Source organism: Pelmatolapia mariae, linkage group LG3_W, assembly GCF_036321145.2.
Source record: "Pelmatolapia mariae isolate MD_Pm_ZW linkage group LG3_W, Pm_UMD_F_2, whole genome shotgun sequence".
Classification (NCBI taxonomy): domain Eukaryota; kingdom Metazoa; phylum Chordata; class Actinopteri; order Cichliformes; family Cichlidae; genus Pelmatolapia; species Pelmatolapia mariae.
Window position 1 is genome coordinate 35,413,666 of NC_086229.1, and position 17,450 is coordinate 35,431,115.

General features: G+C 39.9%; 1 protein-coding gene across 1 annotated transcript in view; it reads right to left on the reverse strand.

Annotated features, from left to right (window-relative positions):
* LOC134622284 (NACHT, LRR and PYD domains-containing protein 12-like) overlaps positions 1-17,450 on the reverse strand; it is a 1,346,881-nt gene that overhangs the window by 1,162,542 nt on the left and 166,889 nt on the right. The window lies entirely within an intron of this gene.

Genomic DNA, 17,450 nt, shown 5'->3' on the forward strand with positions numbered 1-17,450 from the left:
AGCTCAGACGCCAGTTGCAAGATCTCTCTAACATTAAAATCATCAGCTGTGACTTATATAGTGTTATTTCGGTACTTTATACTTCACACAGTTTTGAACGTTGTTTATATGGGGAGTTCCTCTTTTTGTGTCTATATTTATTAATATGCCTTGTGCACTAAAACTTCCTGTTTTTCAGTCTGGCTGAGCACTTGTTTGTGAGTAAAAGGTGGCCTTGCTCTACAAGCCAGCCTTCATTATTAAAGTACATAAAACAAGATCATAACCAGATTCATATTAAAAATATAGCTTTTGTTCCTAACACCAGTCCCCGTTTTTTTTTTTTTTTTTTTCTTTTCTCCCCTGAGAAATGAACTAATTCCTAGTTTATGACATTTAAGTTTACTTCAATACATTCCCATTTAATTTTATTTATATAGCGCCAAATCACAACAAAAATTGCCTCAAGGTGCTTCATATATACAGAGAAAAACCCACCAATCTTGTGACCCCCTATTGAGCCAGCACTTTGGCAACAGTGTGAAGGAAAAACTCCCTTTTAACAGGAAGAAACCTCCGTCAAAACCATGCTCAGGTACGGGCAGCCATCTGCTGCGACCGCTTGGCGTCAGCTAACAGAGACCTTTTAAGAGAAATACTTAATATTTAATAATCCACATTTCACTATTTTATTCTTCGGTTCAAATTTTTATTCTGTATTGTTCTTTATTTGTTATTATTTATGTTTAGATTGTTTATTGCTAATCTTGGTTTGTTGTTGTCTGTTTGAGAGCTGACATGGTCTCTATGGATAAGCGTCTTTGGCGAGAGTAGCATCAGGAGAGAAGCTCCAGAGAGGCATCTTTCATGTTAAACACGAAATATAACAAAAGAGATCTCCTCAACGTGTTGTATATTTTTAATGTTTCCTTATTATTTTGTCATAGACTAAATCAACCAAATAACTTAAGCTGTGTGACAGCACCTTGCGTTTACGCCGGGCTGTGAACTGCCCTGAAGCTACACCCCCTTTTACCCCATTTAATTTCTCAATCTTACTTTAAACTATTCCTGACCTTCTCCTTCTCTCATCTGATCATCTCAAGTACGTCCTGTACCAAATTTGCTTCCTCTTTTCAAGTCCCACATTTAATTACAAGCTCTAATACACTCAGAGCTGAGGTTCCCCTTTCCTAAGTCTGTATGTTCTACAAGAGAGCAAGTCGGTAAACAAGTTTATCATCACAAAGGTTATTAGGTAAAGGTCACGTAGACATTTGCTTAGTAACCCTAAAAGAGCACATTTCATGTAGCTAATCGCATATATTAAGACCCCCCTTCTTGTGACACATCTCATGTGTTACAAACTCAAAATCCTTCACTCAGGTTAGGGAATTAAAAGAAAAGTTAATCATATCATATTAGGTATAGTTGCTCCGGGCCTTCAAACCTGTGTTTAAGGAATTAAATCAAATTAATCATCATGTCAAAATCCCTTCTTGGCTCCATCCACAGCCTGCATCCTTGAAACGTCCTATAAACAAAAGCCTGTATGTTAACTAGAACATCACCTTTTATACTCACTTTCTCCACTTATGATCCAACCTGTGTTATAAAGGAAAAGTTAAAACAGAACAATTATCAGTCATGTGTCCAACCTTAGTCCAGTCTTTTGTCAGTGTCCAGTCGGTATTCATTTATTTTCTTTTTAGTTGTTTCTAGTAAAATAGTTCGTTATACGTTTGGACTGGATTGGCTCGCTGCAATCCTCTTAGACAGGGACCCACAATCTGACCCATTGTAATTCGGAAAAGGTCACCTTACTTTTTGTTTTCCTGAGACTATTGTCGGCGCCGTTATTCATTGTTGTCTTTTGCAGGCCTGCTTAGAACAAAAATGAGAAAAAAGAGAGCTGAATATTAGCTCATCAAAGTACAAAACAAAATCACCTGACAGGTTTTTCTTTATAAGTGCACTGTTACAAAACCCCTTAAACATGTCCATGTTTATTAAAACTCCCTCTTTAAAAATAAAACAACAACCTCAAAAATCTTCAACAATCTTAAATTTCAGCCATAGAACACACCCAAAACGTAAAAAGCTACACCGTTTCGTACACAATATCCCCCTTTAAGCACTTTACCAAACTCACATTCAACCTAACATATAAGCACGTTCTCACAATATGTCAACACTAATTTATAAACCTCTTAATCAAATTTGCACCTCTGAACTGTCTACTCCTCCTTCAAGGCCTCAATCACACACACACAGCAAGCTCCTCTGTCATCACTCACATTAGCTCTGCAACTAATTTTCATACTCAGTCACAAGATAAATACATGTTTAAACCTTATCACATTATTCAATTATTTTCATTTTCTTTCTATACTAATCACTTGTTTTTATCAATCAGTGCAACAGCGCTCCTAAGTCACCCTTTTAAAACTGCTTTAATACTTTTCTTGTGTTTTTTCCATCTTTTTAAATCTTTCCATCAATTTTATTAACCATTCACACCATTCTCTCACTCATACAAGCAGCAAGCAGATCTTCATTGCATATGCTTATGTTCTTAGCCAGGTTTATTCAATGTCTCTATGCATTAAACTTCATGAGCTTGTCTTTTTAGAGTTAATGCATTTTCTGTTTGTGTGTGTTATTTATGCATCTATGGCTTCGCAGTCTTTCAAACTCCTTCCCAATTCTCCAGTTAAGCAGTCAGTTTTTTCTTTCCCCGAATTACTAACCCTCTATTTAATTTCCCACCTTAAATAAGCACTCCTAATCTTCAGCCAGGAGCTAGGGCCTGTTTTCCAGGTTCATGGACACATGATTCTGTGAACAATTCAACCAGAGACTTGCCTTAACATATCCATTGGCGTTAACCTACAATTTTATTCCAACTGCTGGATCTTGAGAGTTGGTCCGGGTCTGCTTTGCTCCTAAAAATAACAAACTAAGACATTTGCATTATTATCACGGGTGCCTAAACGACCCATTTCTCTTTTTCTAGTCAAAAATACCAATTATGTCATGTATGTAAGCGTGTTCTTCCTTGCGTTATGTGGTCATGTAAATGCAGTGTAAGCTGTTTTCTTCATTGCATGCCAGGTGATCATCTTAATTAAGTGTAAGCAGTTTCTTCATTGCATGAGTGTAAGCTGCTTCTTCATTGCATGAGTGTATTTATTGCATTTTCATGTATTCATATTTAATTAATACATCTTTTCACTGAGCTCTACATTCAAACTATCTCACTTCTGATTCGTTTCAAAAATAATCTCACATGTAACAATTTATATATGTGTGTTTTCTATTCATTAATATAATTGTCAGTTATTTTGATTATCTTTTCCTTTTGTATTGTTTACCTCTTTGTTGTGCTGTGGTGGACATCCCTAAACAATCACAAGTTCAGGGTTCAATTTCAATCCAATCATCTCTATCTTCTCGCAGTCAAACTCGTCCAGCTTCATCTCTCACTGGTCCTTTTCATTCACAGTGTCCTGTTCGGGGTTCAGAGCTCCAGCAAACACAGTGTGTTTCTTCTCTGTTTTGATCTTTCAGTATTTCCTCTTCCTTCAGTCTTATTTTCATTTGCTCTGTTTTCTTCTCCATCCATCTTTTCAGTCTTTTCTTCCAAGATTGCTCCAAGCTTGGCAAATATGACAGTCAGTGCCTTCAAGCAGACATATCACGCTGTTCTTCACCAGCATGCATGTTGCATCACGTGCTTTCTTCCATGCTGCTGGACTCATCAGTCGTTGTCAGTGTTACTGCTTTCGCCTGCACTGTCTTTTAGCTTCCGTTACTTCTTCACGTCCACGATGTTCTATCGGTCTTCATCAGGAAATTGACTGTCCTTTGCGTTTCTTCTCGGGGTCAAGGACAAAGTGAGAGCTCAAGCTGCACAATTTCGAGCCAAAGACTGGCTTATTTTCTCCCAATTCTTTTAATCTACTTTTCTGCTGCTGAACTCAAGGTTGCAAAGTTGAGAGAGTCCACCTGTATTGGCACACTAAAGCATATAATTAGTATCATATTCATTGTTTATCTTAAAACCTCCCTTTTGCTTCATCTGCCCAGAGTTAAATCTCTCTCTCTACTCTGGGTGCACACTTGTCACCGTGAGCTTCCCTTTTATGGGCATGCATTTCCTGTCCCAGACACACACACGGTTTCCTGTTTCTACAGCTTCTGCAGAGACTTCTTTTAATTTCACAGTCTACAAATAATCAGTAATTCTACTAAATCTTTATCTACAAACAATAGCCTGACTTTCACTCACACACATTTTAATAGCGCTCTTTCACACATCAGGACAACTAACACTTCTCCACACACATCACCATTCTTTAGGTCAGTTTTGTAGCATCAGTCACACAATCATTTCTTGAGTGGGTGTACTAAGTGCATATACTTATGTGTTTTTAAACAGAAAAATAAACTCAGCCTCTCATAACATCACTCAAGGTCAAATATCTTCATAGCCCCAAAAGCAAGCATATTATTTCCCTAGTCAAAAGTCAAACCGTTACTCACAGTAATTTTTAATCTCACAGCCTTTGTGTTTTGAGTCATGGTCAGTGGCCCCTATTTCACAGCAAACACGCACCTCTGTTTCAACCAGCCCTGTCTGACCATCCGTAATTGGAGTCAACACAAGACTAAACGTAAAGCCAGTCATATCTCTGCTATCGTCTTCCAAAACTCCATGGTCTATTTCCTCCATGGAGTGTACAGGTTACATTACAAAACTACATTTGAAAGCCAATCGCACACATGCAAAATGAGACAGACATCTATCATAAAGTAATCATCGTATTTAACAACCGTAATGCCAACAAAGTAGAAATAAAAGCAATTCTTCCCTTAAAACACCAATATACGTCGTCCTTCACCCAGGCTCTGCAGTCAGTCATTAGCCACTCATTAGTAAACAGGAAATGTCACTCTAAATAAGTCACAGGCATCTCATTTACATAGACACAGACACACTCTCAAAATAACCAGCATGCTGCAGCGCCCGTGGCAGACAGAGCCTATATACAAACATAGAAATTATAACACAGAGACGTCTGATAAATTAAATAATATTTACAAGGCCTTAAATTGCACAACCTACATAATTTAGACAAAATTTGAATTAACCCTCCAAGGGACAAACTCCAAGTTTTTGATCATCAATGACAGTCTCAGTTCCAAACTGTATCTGCTCTAATCCCTAAATATCCTAAGTAAATTTAAAAGCGTCCAACGCCCAAGCTCCAAGCTTTACTGCCCAAAAAAGTGCATAAACCGTTCCAAACGGCAAAGTGGTCCAACCACTAGTTATTCTGGAGTGCCCCAAGCTCCACAGTGACCAACTGACTATCCCTCATAGAGGACGGAGCCTAAGCGTCCCCGACTCCGGCAAGCGTTACCTCTGGGCGATGCACTTCCTAGAACTTCCCACAGTTCCGTCCTACAGAAATTTAATTATGTTTTAAAGACATCCTATGAAACCACAAAACCGACTGTATTGATGTCCAAGCCCAGCTTTATATTCAATTATAACTGTATGACCATATACAGATTTCAAATGACCTATATCCTAAATTCAGTAGTCCAACTACTTTAACTTGTCCTTTTCCTATTTCCGTAACTTTTACCTATTCCTATTCAGTAGTCCAACTACTTTAAATTCTCTTTCCTTAGCAGTCCAACTGCATTTCCTTTGATCAGTACTGTCACTTAACCTTACATTATCATTACTTCAACTTCAATTCTCATGAGATTTTCACCAAAATCAAAACAGACCTTTACCAGTAATTTTCAGTGAGTAGACTTTCAATTTTGTCAGAACCAATTCAGCACTGTTTGGAAATAATTCAACAGGTAGTGCCTTACCTTTAGATAAGCCGGCTTATGTCAACTCACTTCGACCACTGACTCGCGTCTGCCTGTTTGAGCACCTTGGACCCTCTCAGTCTCAATCTCCAACTTTCTCCCTCTCTCAACCCTCGGCCAATGCACCAAATGTTACGGGTTCGAAATTGAGGACGAGAGTAAAACAATGATGGTCCAGAAGAGGTCGGTCAAACAATTGATTTTAATGAATGCACGCAGCGTGGAGAGGTGCAAACTGCAAAACATCAGTTTTACATCTCTACCCAAAATACACTCTAGATTGCTTTTATAACATCAGGGTATTGTAACGCCCCTTCTTGCGTTTACAGTCACATAATTTGCATGTACAAAACATTCATGTATTTTAAGAGATAACTGCAGACACAGAAGTTCCCCATCCATCCAAATATGGTAAAGATCTCAGGCCTTTGAGGTCCCCGTGGACTGGACATCCTTTCGTCACCTGTAACTAAGCAAACTCAAATACCACAAGAAGCTGAATACATTCAGGCCTTTGCTCAGCTACTATTTTACTGTAACAATATACTCAGGCTATGAGTTATGATATATATATATATTAACTCAATCATTTTAAAGTAGTTATAACTGCACCTGTAATAAACATGTTAATATTTGATTATGATAACCCCTATAATATAACTTATAACATAATGCCAGCAGCTTCAATAAACACTTTGATGAAATGATAATTAATGTAATGTTAAGGATGCTGGTTATATACAGTTCAGCAGTGACCTAATTTCTTTAAATATTACAACCCGTTGCCTACTGGTGGTGGTCAGAGGGCCCGGTGGCGCCAGTGTCCGGCAGCCTCGCCTCTGTCAGTGCGCCCCAGGGTGGCTGTGGCTACAATGTAGCTTACCATCACCAGTGTGTGAATGTGTGTGTGAATGGGTGGATGACTGGATATGTAGAGCGCTTTGGGGTCCTTAGGGACTAGTAAAGCGCTATATAAATATACAGGCCATTTATATTGTTAAAAAGTAGGAAAAAATATTGTTAGCAGTATTGGATAATGTTAATTCACCTCAAATTAGCATTAGCTGATAATGTCAGCCTATTTAGCATTAACTTCTCACATTGTTATAAAGCATGAAATCATGGTATTAGCATTAGCTTCTAATGCTTATTCACCTCAAATTGGCATTAGGTAGTAACGGTAGCCTACTTAGCATTAGCTGCTTACATTGTTATAAAGCAAAGGACAACGATATGAGCATTAGGTTCTAATGCATATTTGCCTTAAATTAGATGTAGGTGTTAATTGCAGCCTACTTAGCATTAGCTGCTCACATTGTTATAATGTAGGGGAAAATAGTGTTAGCATTAGCTGCTCACATTGTTATAATCCAAGGGAAAAGAATGTTAGCATTAGCTACTCACATTATCAAAAAGTAACGGAATTATGCGTTAATGTCAACCTTCTCACATCGTTGTAAACCAAGGGAAAACAGTAGTAGCATTAGATTCTCTCATTGTTATTAAGGGAAAACAGTGTTACCATTATCGGATAATGCTAACTCGCATCAAATTAGCATTACCTAATAATGACAACCTACTTAGCATTAGCTGTTCACATTGTTATAAAGCAAAGGAAAACGATATGAGCATTAGGTTCTAATGCATATTTGCCTTAAATTAGACATAGATGCTAATTGCGGCCTACTTAGCATTAGCTGCTCCCATTGTTATAACCCAAGGGAAAAGAGTGTTAGCATTAGCTACTCACATTGTTAAAAAGTAAGGGAAAACAGTGTTAGCATTAGCACATAATGCTAATTTACATCAAAATAGCATTAGCTGCTAACATCACCCTCGTAGCACTAGCTGCTCACATTGTTATAAGGAAAGGGAAAATAGTGGTAGTATTAGCTGCTCACATTTTTATAATCCAAGGGAAAATAGAGATTGACAGACCACGTGACTTGGACTATTGGACTATATTCGTGATTTGGACTATTCCATTTCACAGCTGTTGTTAATTTTGTTTTCTTTATCTCCTGTACAGGCCAACGCAATCTATCTGTCGTTTCAGGTTGTAGTATTACACAACATTTTCAGATCTAATAGAAATGAAATGAGTGTTTCTTAATTCATTCAATTTATTGTCTTTATTTAAAACTGGCATTATTGTTTCATTCTATTATAGAATCTTAGAAGAAAGAGGCAAAATTGTATTCCATCATGCTTTATTAGCTGCTTCAGTAAAAAACAAATCAACAATGCAAAAAAAAAAAAGACATTGCAAAACAACATACTGGAAAACAGTTATTCATCACTTGATTGCTTCAATACAACCCTTGGGCACATATATGCGGGACGTTTCGTGGCTGTTTTGATCTCGCTCTATCTTAACCAATCTCGCTGTGGTAGCAGCTTTAAACTCGGTATGACCCAGGTTGATGGAGGGTGCCCAGTCTGGATTGCATTCCTGCATTTCGTAGGCTGGTTTTACTACAAAACATAACAAACATTAGCCCGCAAAGCCACAGTGAACAAAGCAGCATAGCGCAACGAATTCAATTCAAAATAATATAAGACTTATTTGTAACCTACATCAACAATTATGTTACGATAAATTATGTAATAACTACAACAGAAGACTTAGCTTTGTGGAAATGCTTGGAGCAGACTAACATGTGAGCTGGAGTCTTCTGGGACGTTATATTTGGTCTTCGAATGGCTGCAATCCAGGCCATCCGTTGGCTCTTTGTTACTTCGGAAACATGGTAGACATTCGGAAACATGGCTTAAACAATTTCTCTTCCACGAAGTAATCCGATAACAACCGATCTTTTTACCCGTCGGCTTCCCGTGGCTGTCATGCGACCGGCTATTGCAGTTAATAATACAACAGCTTCTTACCATTTTTTTTGTTTCTTTTTATTGCTGTGTGACTGTTTTCATGTGCAAGCCTGCGTGCGCTAGTACCGCTTGCCACTCGTTCCCAGAATCCTTCGCAGTTTTACCTCTGAATGACGTCACACTTTCAATCTCTAGAGTGTTAGCATTATCGGATAATGTTGACCTTGACTCACTGGAAAAGTGCAGGACTCTGTTTGCTAAAGATTCAGGAGTGTTTCTTGATAGCTCTTTCTCATTTGAGAAACAAATAAATTCTGTTATTAAAACCAGCTTTTTCCACCTTTTGCCACTGATTACCAGTACGTCATAGAGTTGACTTCTAGATTTTGTTGATTGTCTTTAAATCTCTGAATGGATTAGCTCCATCTTATCTCTCTAACCTTTTAACAAAAATAATCCAAGTGGTATACTATAGGAGAGCCATGTAATGTTGAGAGAGAGAGAGATACGTGAGAGATTTATGATATGTAGCATGTTTGGAGGCTGTGTGTCAGTTCTACAAGTGAATGTCACAGTTGCTGCCTTAAAGCCACCAAAGGCAGACTGCAGTGTAAACGCTGTCTCCACATGGAAAACAGGAGTGATCCACCTCCTGCTGTCAGACCTGCAGGTTTATCCCTGTGCAGTTCTCCTCTGTCTTATAGTGACACAAACTATTTTTTGCAGTGGCACAAATCATTTGGGTGCCTTTTTATTTGATGCAGAACACCTGATTGTTCTGTAAATAGTTTGAAATGCTTATATAAAAACCGCCTGAGGCCTCGGCTGCATTTTTAGGGAAATAGCTGCAGAGTTGTTGTTTGCAAAACTTGTGCATCATTTTTAAAATGTACAAAATGATTGGTTAAAGATATTTGTGGTTTTCCCAGTAAAAGTGCAACTTTTTTCTCCTCTGATATTTCGTCCAATGACTGGAGATATGGTGTTGATGAATGTGTCAGAACTAATACAAAGATATAACCCTGTGCAGTCTGGAGAAATGGGATCATCCAGTCTGTCCTGTTTCCATCAATCACTGTCTGGTTGGTATTAAATTCAGTTCTTTGTTTAAATGATGAGCTTTTAACTTCAAAGAAAGACTTGGCTCAAAGTGGTCTAACTCAAAAAATGATCTTTAGTTTTACGTTTTCCGGAAAATGGAGACTTAGCACAGAAACGCCAGCTCAAGTCTGAGGCAGCAGCCAGTCTCTCTATATATTCTGCAGCACGTCACACACAGTTTTGATACAAACAACTCCTTATATGTTACTAGTTTCTCCTTTTTTGTGTGTCAAATTTCCGGTGCAGCTTTGCACTTCCTCTTTCTAAAGTCTGTTGCCAGGGCAACTTCTCACCCTTCTCGTATCGTCTGGGTCTGATTTATAAAGGCATACATAGAACAATATAATCAGACACTAAGCACTAAGAATATATATATTTAAATCCCAACATTGGCCTCAGTCATGAAGCATGACGGGGCCAGACAATAAGGTCTTTAGAGAGGCTCATCTGTGCTGTCTTTCCTCCATCCAGGACCTGTAAAGGTCCAGAGTGAGGGACAAACACATCTCTACAGACCTTTCACATCATGGAGATAAACTGTTCACATTTCTTCCTTCAGGCAAACGATACAGAGTGTTGTTAACAAAAAGACAGACACCGCAGACAATTCATTCCCGCGGGCTTTCACTTTGATGAACACTGTGAATGTTCATGTGTATGAGAGCCATGTGATGTCCATGTGTGCATGCTGACTGCTCTGACTCCTCCTCCTTTCAGGGTGGAGCCTGCTGGAGTCCGATGGTTGAGACCAGGTCTGAGGAAGTGTAAGTGTGTTTTTAATGGGATTCATGAAAACAAAGCAGCACACATTCAACCATCTTCATCATGTCAGGAGTCATCATCAAAGTGTCAATCAATGAACAGATGATGGATCAATAACTGCAGCTGGATTGTGTTTGTTCTCTCCATCAGATTCCTGTCAACTCACAATCGACACAAACACAGTGAACACAAACCTCCAACTGTCTGACAACAACAGGAAGGTGACACGTGTGGAGGAGGTTCAGTCATATCCTGATCATCCAGACAGATTTGACGTTTGTGAACAGCTGCTGTGTAGGAATGGTCTGACTGGTCGCTGTTACTGGGAGGTCGAGTGGAGAGGAAGCGTTTTTATATCAGTGAGTTACAGAAGCATCAGAAGGAAAGGAGACAGTGACTGTTTGTTTGGACGTAATGATCAGTCCTGGAGTCTGGAGTGCTGGAGTGATGGTCCTCGTTATGTTCTCCATAATAACAGAACGACACCCATCTCCTCCTCCTCCTCCTCCTCCTCCTCCTCTGTCTCTAACAGAGCAGCAGTGTATGTGGACTGTCCTGCTGGCACTCTGTCCTTCTACAGAGTCTCCTCTGACACTCTGATCCACCTCCACACCTTCAACACCACATTCACTCAAACTCTTTATCCTGGGTTTACATTTGGTTCTGCTGCCTCAGTGTCCCTGTGCTGAGTGTAAAGAGTGTCTCCTGTTAGAGAAACACTCTGACTGTTGAACAGATAGTTCAGTCTGTACATGTCTGTCTCTTTCACTCACAAACACGTTTTCAGATTCATGGATTCAATCAGTTGATGTTTGAAACTCTTCTAAATGATTCCTTGTAAACTTCTTCAGTCCTTTAAAGATGGAAGCTCCCATTATTCCAGGATCCACATGTTGTTTTCTGTCTTTTTCCAATCACAGCTTCACAGTGAATCTCATGTTGTTGTGTTTCTCTGAAGCTCAGTTCACAACCAGCTCCTCTGCATTTTCAACAAGTCTGAGCTCATTAAAATGAATCCAAATGTTTGATTTCTCTTTCTTTATGGGATGTTTCCAAAGTCTCCACATGCTCTTACTGTTTCACTCATTGTTGGAAGCTCATCATGTGAAAATGTTTCAGCCATAGAAGCTGAAAATATTGGCTCAATAGTTTTGAATGCAGTTCTAAGCATTTGCTGGGTTTTTAAAAATCCGTGGCTGCTGCCTGATGTTGGGCCCACAGAGGAAGATGACTCACTCACTCTTCTTCACTTCCTCCTGTTAAGGGTCCGAATATGAGGACGAGAGTAAAACAATGATGGTCCAGAAGAGCTTGTTCAAACAACTGATTTTAATGAATACACGCAGCGTGGGGAGGTTTAAACTGCAGAACATCAGTTGTAAATCTCCGCCCAAAAATACACTTCAGATTGCTTTTATAACATCAGGGTATTATAACGCCCCCTCTTGCGTTTACAAGCACATAATTTGCATCTTAAGAACATTTTTTGCCCTTTCTACAGACAATGATCAATTTTAAGAGATAAATGCAGACACAGGAGTTCCCCTTTCTGGCATCCTTTTCCAAATATGGTGATGAGGTCCCCATGGACTTGTCCTCCTTCCGTCACCTGTTGCCAAGTAAACTCTAGTGCAACATGTTGCTGAATACACTCAGCATATAAGCTTTTAAGATTATAGATTTAACTCAACGATTTGAAGTGGTTATAACTGCACCTGTAATAAACATGTTAATATGTGATTATGATAACCCCTGTAATACAAATTATAACATAATGCCAACAGCTTCAATAAATGCTTTGATGAAATGATAATTAGTGCAATGATAAAGATGATGGTTATGTAAAATAATCCCTTCCATCCCACACTCCTTAAACATGTGGAAGGAGAGCAAAGTGCTGCCAGACTCTATTTCTCTATTTCTGACAGGAACAGAAGAAACCACAGCAAACTGGTCCAGTTATTCATCTTCATCACAATCTATTTATTTATGATGGTCTCTTCAGTCTGAGGGTTTGAAGTTTCCATGTCTGTGTGATGTGTGGTGTGAAGGCTGCTGGTTAAACTGGGACTCACTGTTTAAAGCACTGAGTGCTCATAGAGAGATGCTCCATGAGTCCCAGTACAGACTACAAACATGGTGGAAACTTAGCTTTGATATCCACACACTCTGCACGTCTGTGAGTAACTGTGATGAAGATGTGCAGAGATCTGTGTACAAACAGGAGAACGACTGTAAAGACTCTGTGCTTCTAACAGCCTCTGTTAACATATGTGAGGCTGTTTGTTGTTGTTGCCATGGAGCTTTTCACTGTTTGGGTCAGCAGGTCATGTGATCAGGTTTGTTCTGCTCGACGATGGTTCAGTGTCAGGGTTTGTTTGCATTCATCAATAAATATCTAAATAAATCAAAGACTCCATGTTTGTTCTTTCATCATGTGACCTCTGCTCATCCATCTCTGTGTGTATCAGGATACATTTAGTTCATAATACACAGAAAAATCAGAGTTATTACCTGTAATAAATGTGAAAGATTCCTGCAGTGATAACCAGGCAGGACTGAAACACATCACAGCTGTCACCACGGTAACAGCAGCGTCCATCCACAGGTGAGGGGCGGAGCAAAAAGAGGGACTTTCACCATTTTATACTAAAATACTCGACTAATGTTTCTAATATGAAACAAATAAGCCCACATTAATGTGAGCATTTATTAAATAATAATAATAATGATTTCCTCCTGATCTCATTTCCATAGCAGAGAAAACTGTGGTGTATATTGAGGTGGAGGGTGTGGTCTATGGCTCAGGTGTAGAGTGAGGGTGGGGTGCACCACAGCAGCATGCTGGGACTGCTGAGGGTGGAGGAGGGAGTGATGATGACATCAGAGCTGCAGCAGTCAGCAGCACAGAGACCAGTGAACACACAGTCTGTTCATCTTTGCATAGATACAATATATAGCACAATATTGAATGACAGAGACGCTGTGTGAGCTTCCACAGATACACTGACGTCAGCATCCAGAGTCCTCCTGCTGCTCCCCCCTCAGAGCCCCGTGATCAGCACCAACACATTCAGTTAGATGACAGAGTCCAGCTGCAGCTAGAATCAGCTCTGTGAACAACAGCACAGCGTCAGTGTTTCACACTCAGTGAAAGGAGGAAACAGCAGAAGAACACCATGTGTGCTACGTTTCCCAGGACACACTACAAACTGCACAAATACAGCACGTGGAAGGACCTGGAGCTGCATTTAAAGAGAAAAGACAGCGTGATGTCCTGTATGGACAGGTGGAAGGAACCAAGTCCTCAGCTGAAACACTCGTGTTTGTCCACAGACAGGAAACACAGCAGGAAACAAAGAAGCTCATGGATAACACACTTCCTGTCAGTCACAATGAGGCTGGAGCCAAACACAGAAAGGTGTTTTTGTCCAGATGAGCCCAGAGAAGAAACACGAGTGTTCACAGACATCAGAAACTCAGAGAGATGAAACATGAGGTTGGAGTCCTCGTCAGCATCCAGAAGAGCTGCTGTGAAACCCTGAGTACTCATGACAGACTCTGATGGCACAAACACATCATGATTCAAACATGAAGACAAACATGGAGCTCCTGATCCTCCTGCATGAGAACAAGCTGACATGAGCGCTGTGTCTGAGAGTGTCTCCCTGTCACAGTGACAAGAACACAGCTGCTGCTCACAGTCATTAAACTGACCTGAGGTCAGCTGCTAGCACGTCTCTGTGCTCCTTACATATGAACCATGTGACCTCACATCAGTGCTGTGGATGACTGTAGTCATAGAAGAGTAGAGCTGTAGCAGGTGGTGTGAGGAGGAGGAGGAGGTGGTGTATTCTAGTTAACGCAGTACTGAAACACTCCAGCAGAGGGCGCTGTTAAGTCCTTATTGTAACACAGTTACTGTGTGCAGTTATACTTCATACATAATCTGCACTTATTTCCATCAGACATGCTGTCAGTAAATGATTGTTTCTATTGATTCTACTTCCTGTTGACTAGTTTGATGACAGTGAAACAATCACAGCTGATTGTGTGATGATGTCACTGTTACATTCAGTGTGTGTGACATCATGTTAGTGCAGCTGATAACAGCCTGGTTCTGTTAGAAACACATGAACGTGTCCATAGATCAGTGTGTGTTTAACATGAGAGCTTCAGCCCTGCTGATGTGTTCAATAAAGACATGCAGGAAAACTGATGAGACTCTGAAATAACTCTTTATATTTATAATGTAACTCTGCATCAAAAGAACAACAAAGGATCCCAGACAGGTTTATGTCAACAAAGACGATTCTGATGTTTCTGTGTTTCTAACAGTTTGACATTATTAGGAAACAGACTGCAGTGAACAGGATTTATAAAGAGCTTATATATAAAGATATGACAGCTGTTTGTTGATCACTCTGTGTTTGGACCTGATCAGTCCAGCTGTTTACTTGAAATATGTTCATTTACCTGTGACGTTATATTTATGTTCTTGTCTCTGTTGAAAAACACATTTTAATGTCCCTCAGATTTTTCTCCCAGATGAATAAATCTAAAAATGACACAAACTGACTGCAGCTACTTTTTGTCCTTTCTGTCAGAAACCTTCATGTGACTCATGAGAGACACGTTTCAGCTGTTTGTGACAGATCAGAGGCCAACAAGTCATTTATAACACTTTCCATCATTGTTTAGCACAAACACATGTTGACACAGCAGCGGGGCCGCAGTGAGAGTCAGAGCCAGGAGATAAAAACTCCTGTTTGACCACAGCCTCACTTTGTTCCTGCAAACACTTCCTGTTGTTGACTGGGTGGAGTCAGGAAGCCAGCGAGGCCCTGCAGGACTGAGACTGCAGACTGGGACGTGCTCTGTGATGGAGATCAACAGCATCACTGACTGTTTCTGTGAGGACACCATCATCCCAGCAGGGCTGTTTCCCAACAACAAGCCTGGACCATCAGAGACCTGAAGCTGCTGCTGAATGAAAGAAGAGGATCTTCAGGTCTGGAACAAGGACGAGCTGAGAGTGTTAATAACGTTACTAATGTTCAGCTACACTTTACTAGGTCACATCTGTGACACACGTCACTTAAATAAAGAAGGAAATATTGGCTCTGTTTTATCTGCTGGGCCCAAAAGTGACTCCCCGTATTTAAACTGCTATGAATAACTTGTTGGTCTCTAATATGTGAAACATGTGTCAAATGTCTCCATCATGAAAGATATCAGGTCATCTTGAGCCACAAAAACATTCCTATCATGAGGTAGAAGCTGGTTTGTTGCAGACGTTTATATATCCCATATTTATCCAGTTAAAGTCACATTGAAATTCAAAAATGTCTTTTCAAGAGTCGTCTGTCCAAGAGGAGCAGAAACAAATATAACAACAGTTATTTAAGCTGTTTTAAAGGCCACAAAGGAGCAGATTGGTTATAATGCAGCTGCTTCAGAGTAATAAAAATGAAACACTGGTTTTATTTCATGTGTAACACCTTTCAATCATGTGTTGACTAAAGTCTATTGACCAGTATAAGTAAAGACATCACACACACACACATGGAAACACTGAAACCTGTTTTTGGTGCAGCAGCGGTCCCAGCTGCTCGCCTTTATCTAGACTGGGTCGGCTGCTTATCTCAATATAATCAATGTTTAAAGTTCTCAGTGTTTCTGTGTTGCTTCGTATAGGATCTCCCAGCATCATCACTGTGCTGTCCAATCATTGTGTGCTAGGTTACCCTTATAGTGCGATGTGTGTTTGCACAAAGAGAAGCATGTGTGTCAAATATAAATAAGCACAGAACAGAAAAAGCTGCCAGTTTCTTCTAGTTAGAGTCAAGTTAGTGTTTTGTGTCTTTGTTTGAGGCCTAATGTCAAGCAGAGGTGTGTGTAACTGGACTGCTCTGTTATATGTGTGAAATGTGTGCTTCAGCATCATCTTCGTCACTGCTGATTCCTTTGTGTCATCATGTGTTGAGAAGAGAGAACAGTTATAACGGAGGAGCAACAGGAAGCCCTGAAATCTGCATCAACAAGGAAGTGTTGGTCACCAGTGATCCCAGCAGAGCCACTGGTTTGGCTCCAGTTGTTCTAGATTCAATGATGTTGTTCCTACAGATACATGTTAGCATCTTTATTGTAGTAAAGTCTTGTAATGTGAAGCTAGAAACAAGGCAGGAAACAGCTCCATGATCTGATCTTAATGATGTTGTTTTTATTTCTGTCTTTCAGAACTGGATTGAAACTATCAAAGGTCTAAAAACAGCCTCAACCCTCCCAAAGACAAACTTTACACACGTCATCTTTCAGCTACAATCTTTGTTGCAGGGATCTTCTGCCAAACAAGGCTGAGAGAAGATTTCTTACAGCTGTCATGTTGATGCTGTTTCAATCTTTGGGCAAACACACTCATATATTAGGGCTGATATCAGGGCTGCACAAGTTCTTTGTGATCATGAATAATAGAAGTGTGCCTGTTGAAGATCATGTTTCTACATGATTATATGTCCTGTTATTGTTCTGTATTATATTCAGCTTTCAGCATCCTTTCCCAGCCCCTGTTACACCATCCATACAAAGCCAATCTGACTGTGAGCCAATGTGTTTGATAGTTTGTGTTGGATCAATAGATTTGACAGACTTGGTTCTCATCCAGAGGGAAACAGTCCAAATTCAGATCTAATGAAATGATGGAGGCTGTTTCCTACCACGGTGCTAATGTGTGACTAACAAGGCTCATGGTCTCCAGCAGACAAGCGCCTGGAATGAGGTGAGCTGAGTGTTGCTTTGGTGGGTCTGTGCCCACGTCATGCATCAGGATTCATATTGGCAATAGTTCATATCTCTGTTCTTTAGCCTTCATCACAAAGCTGTGAAGGAAA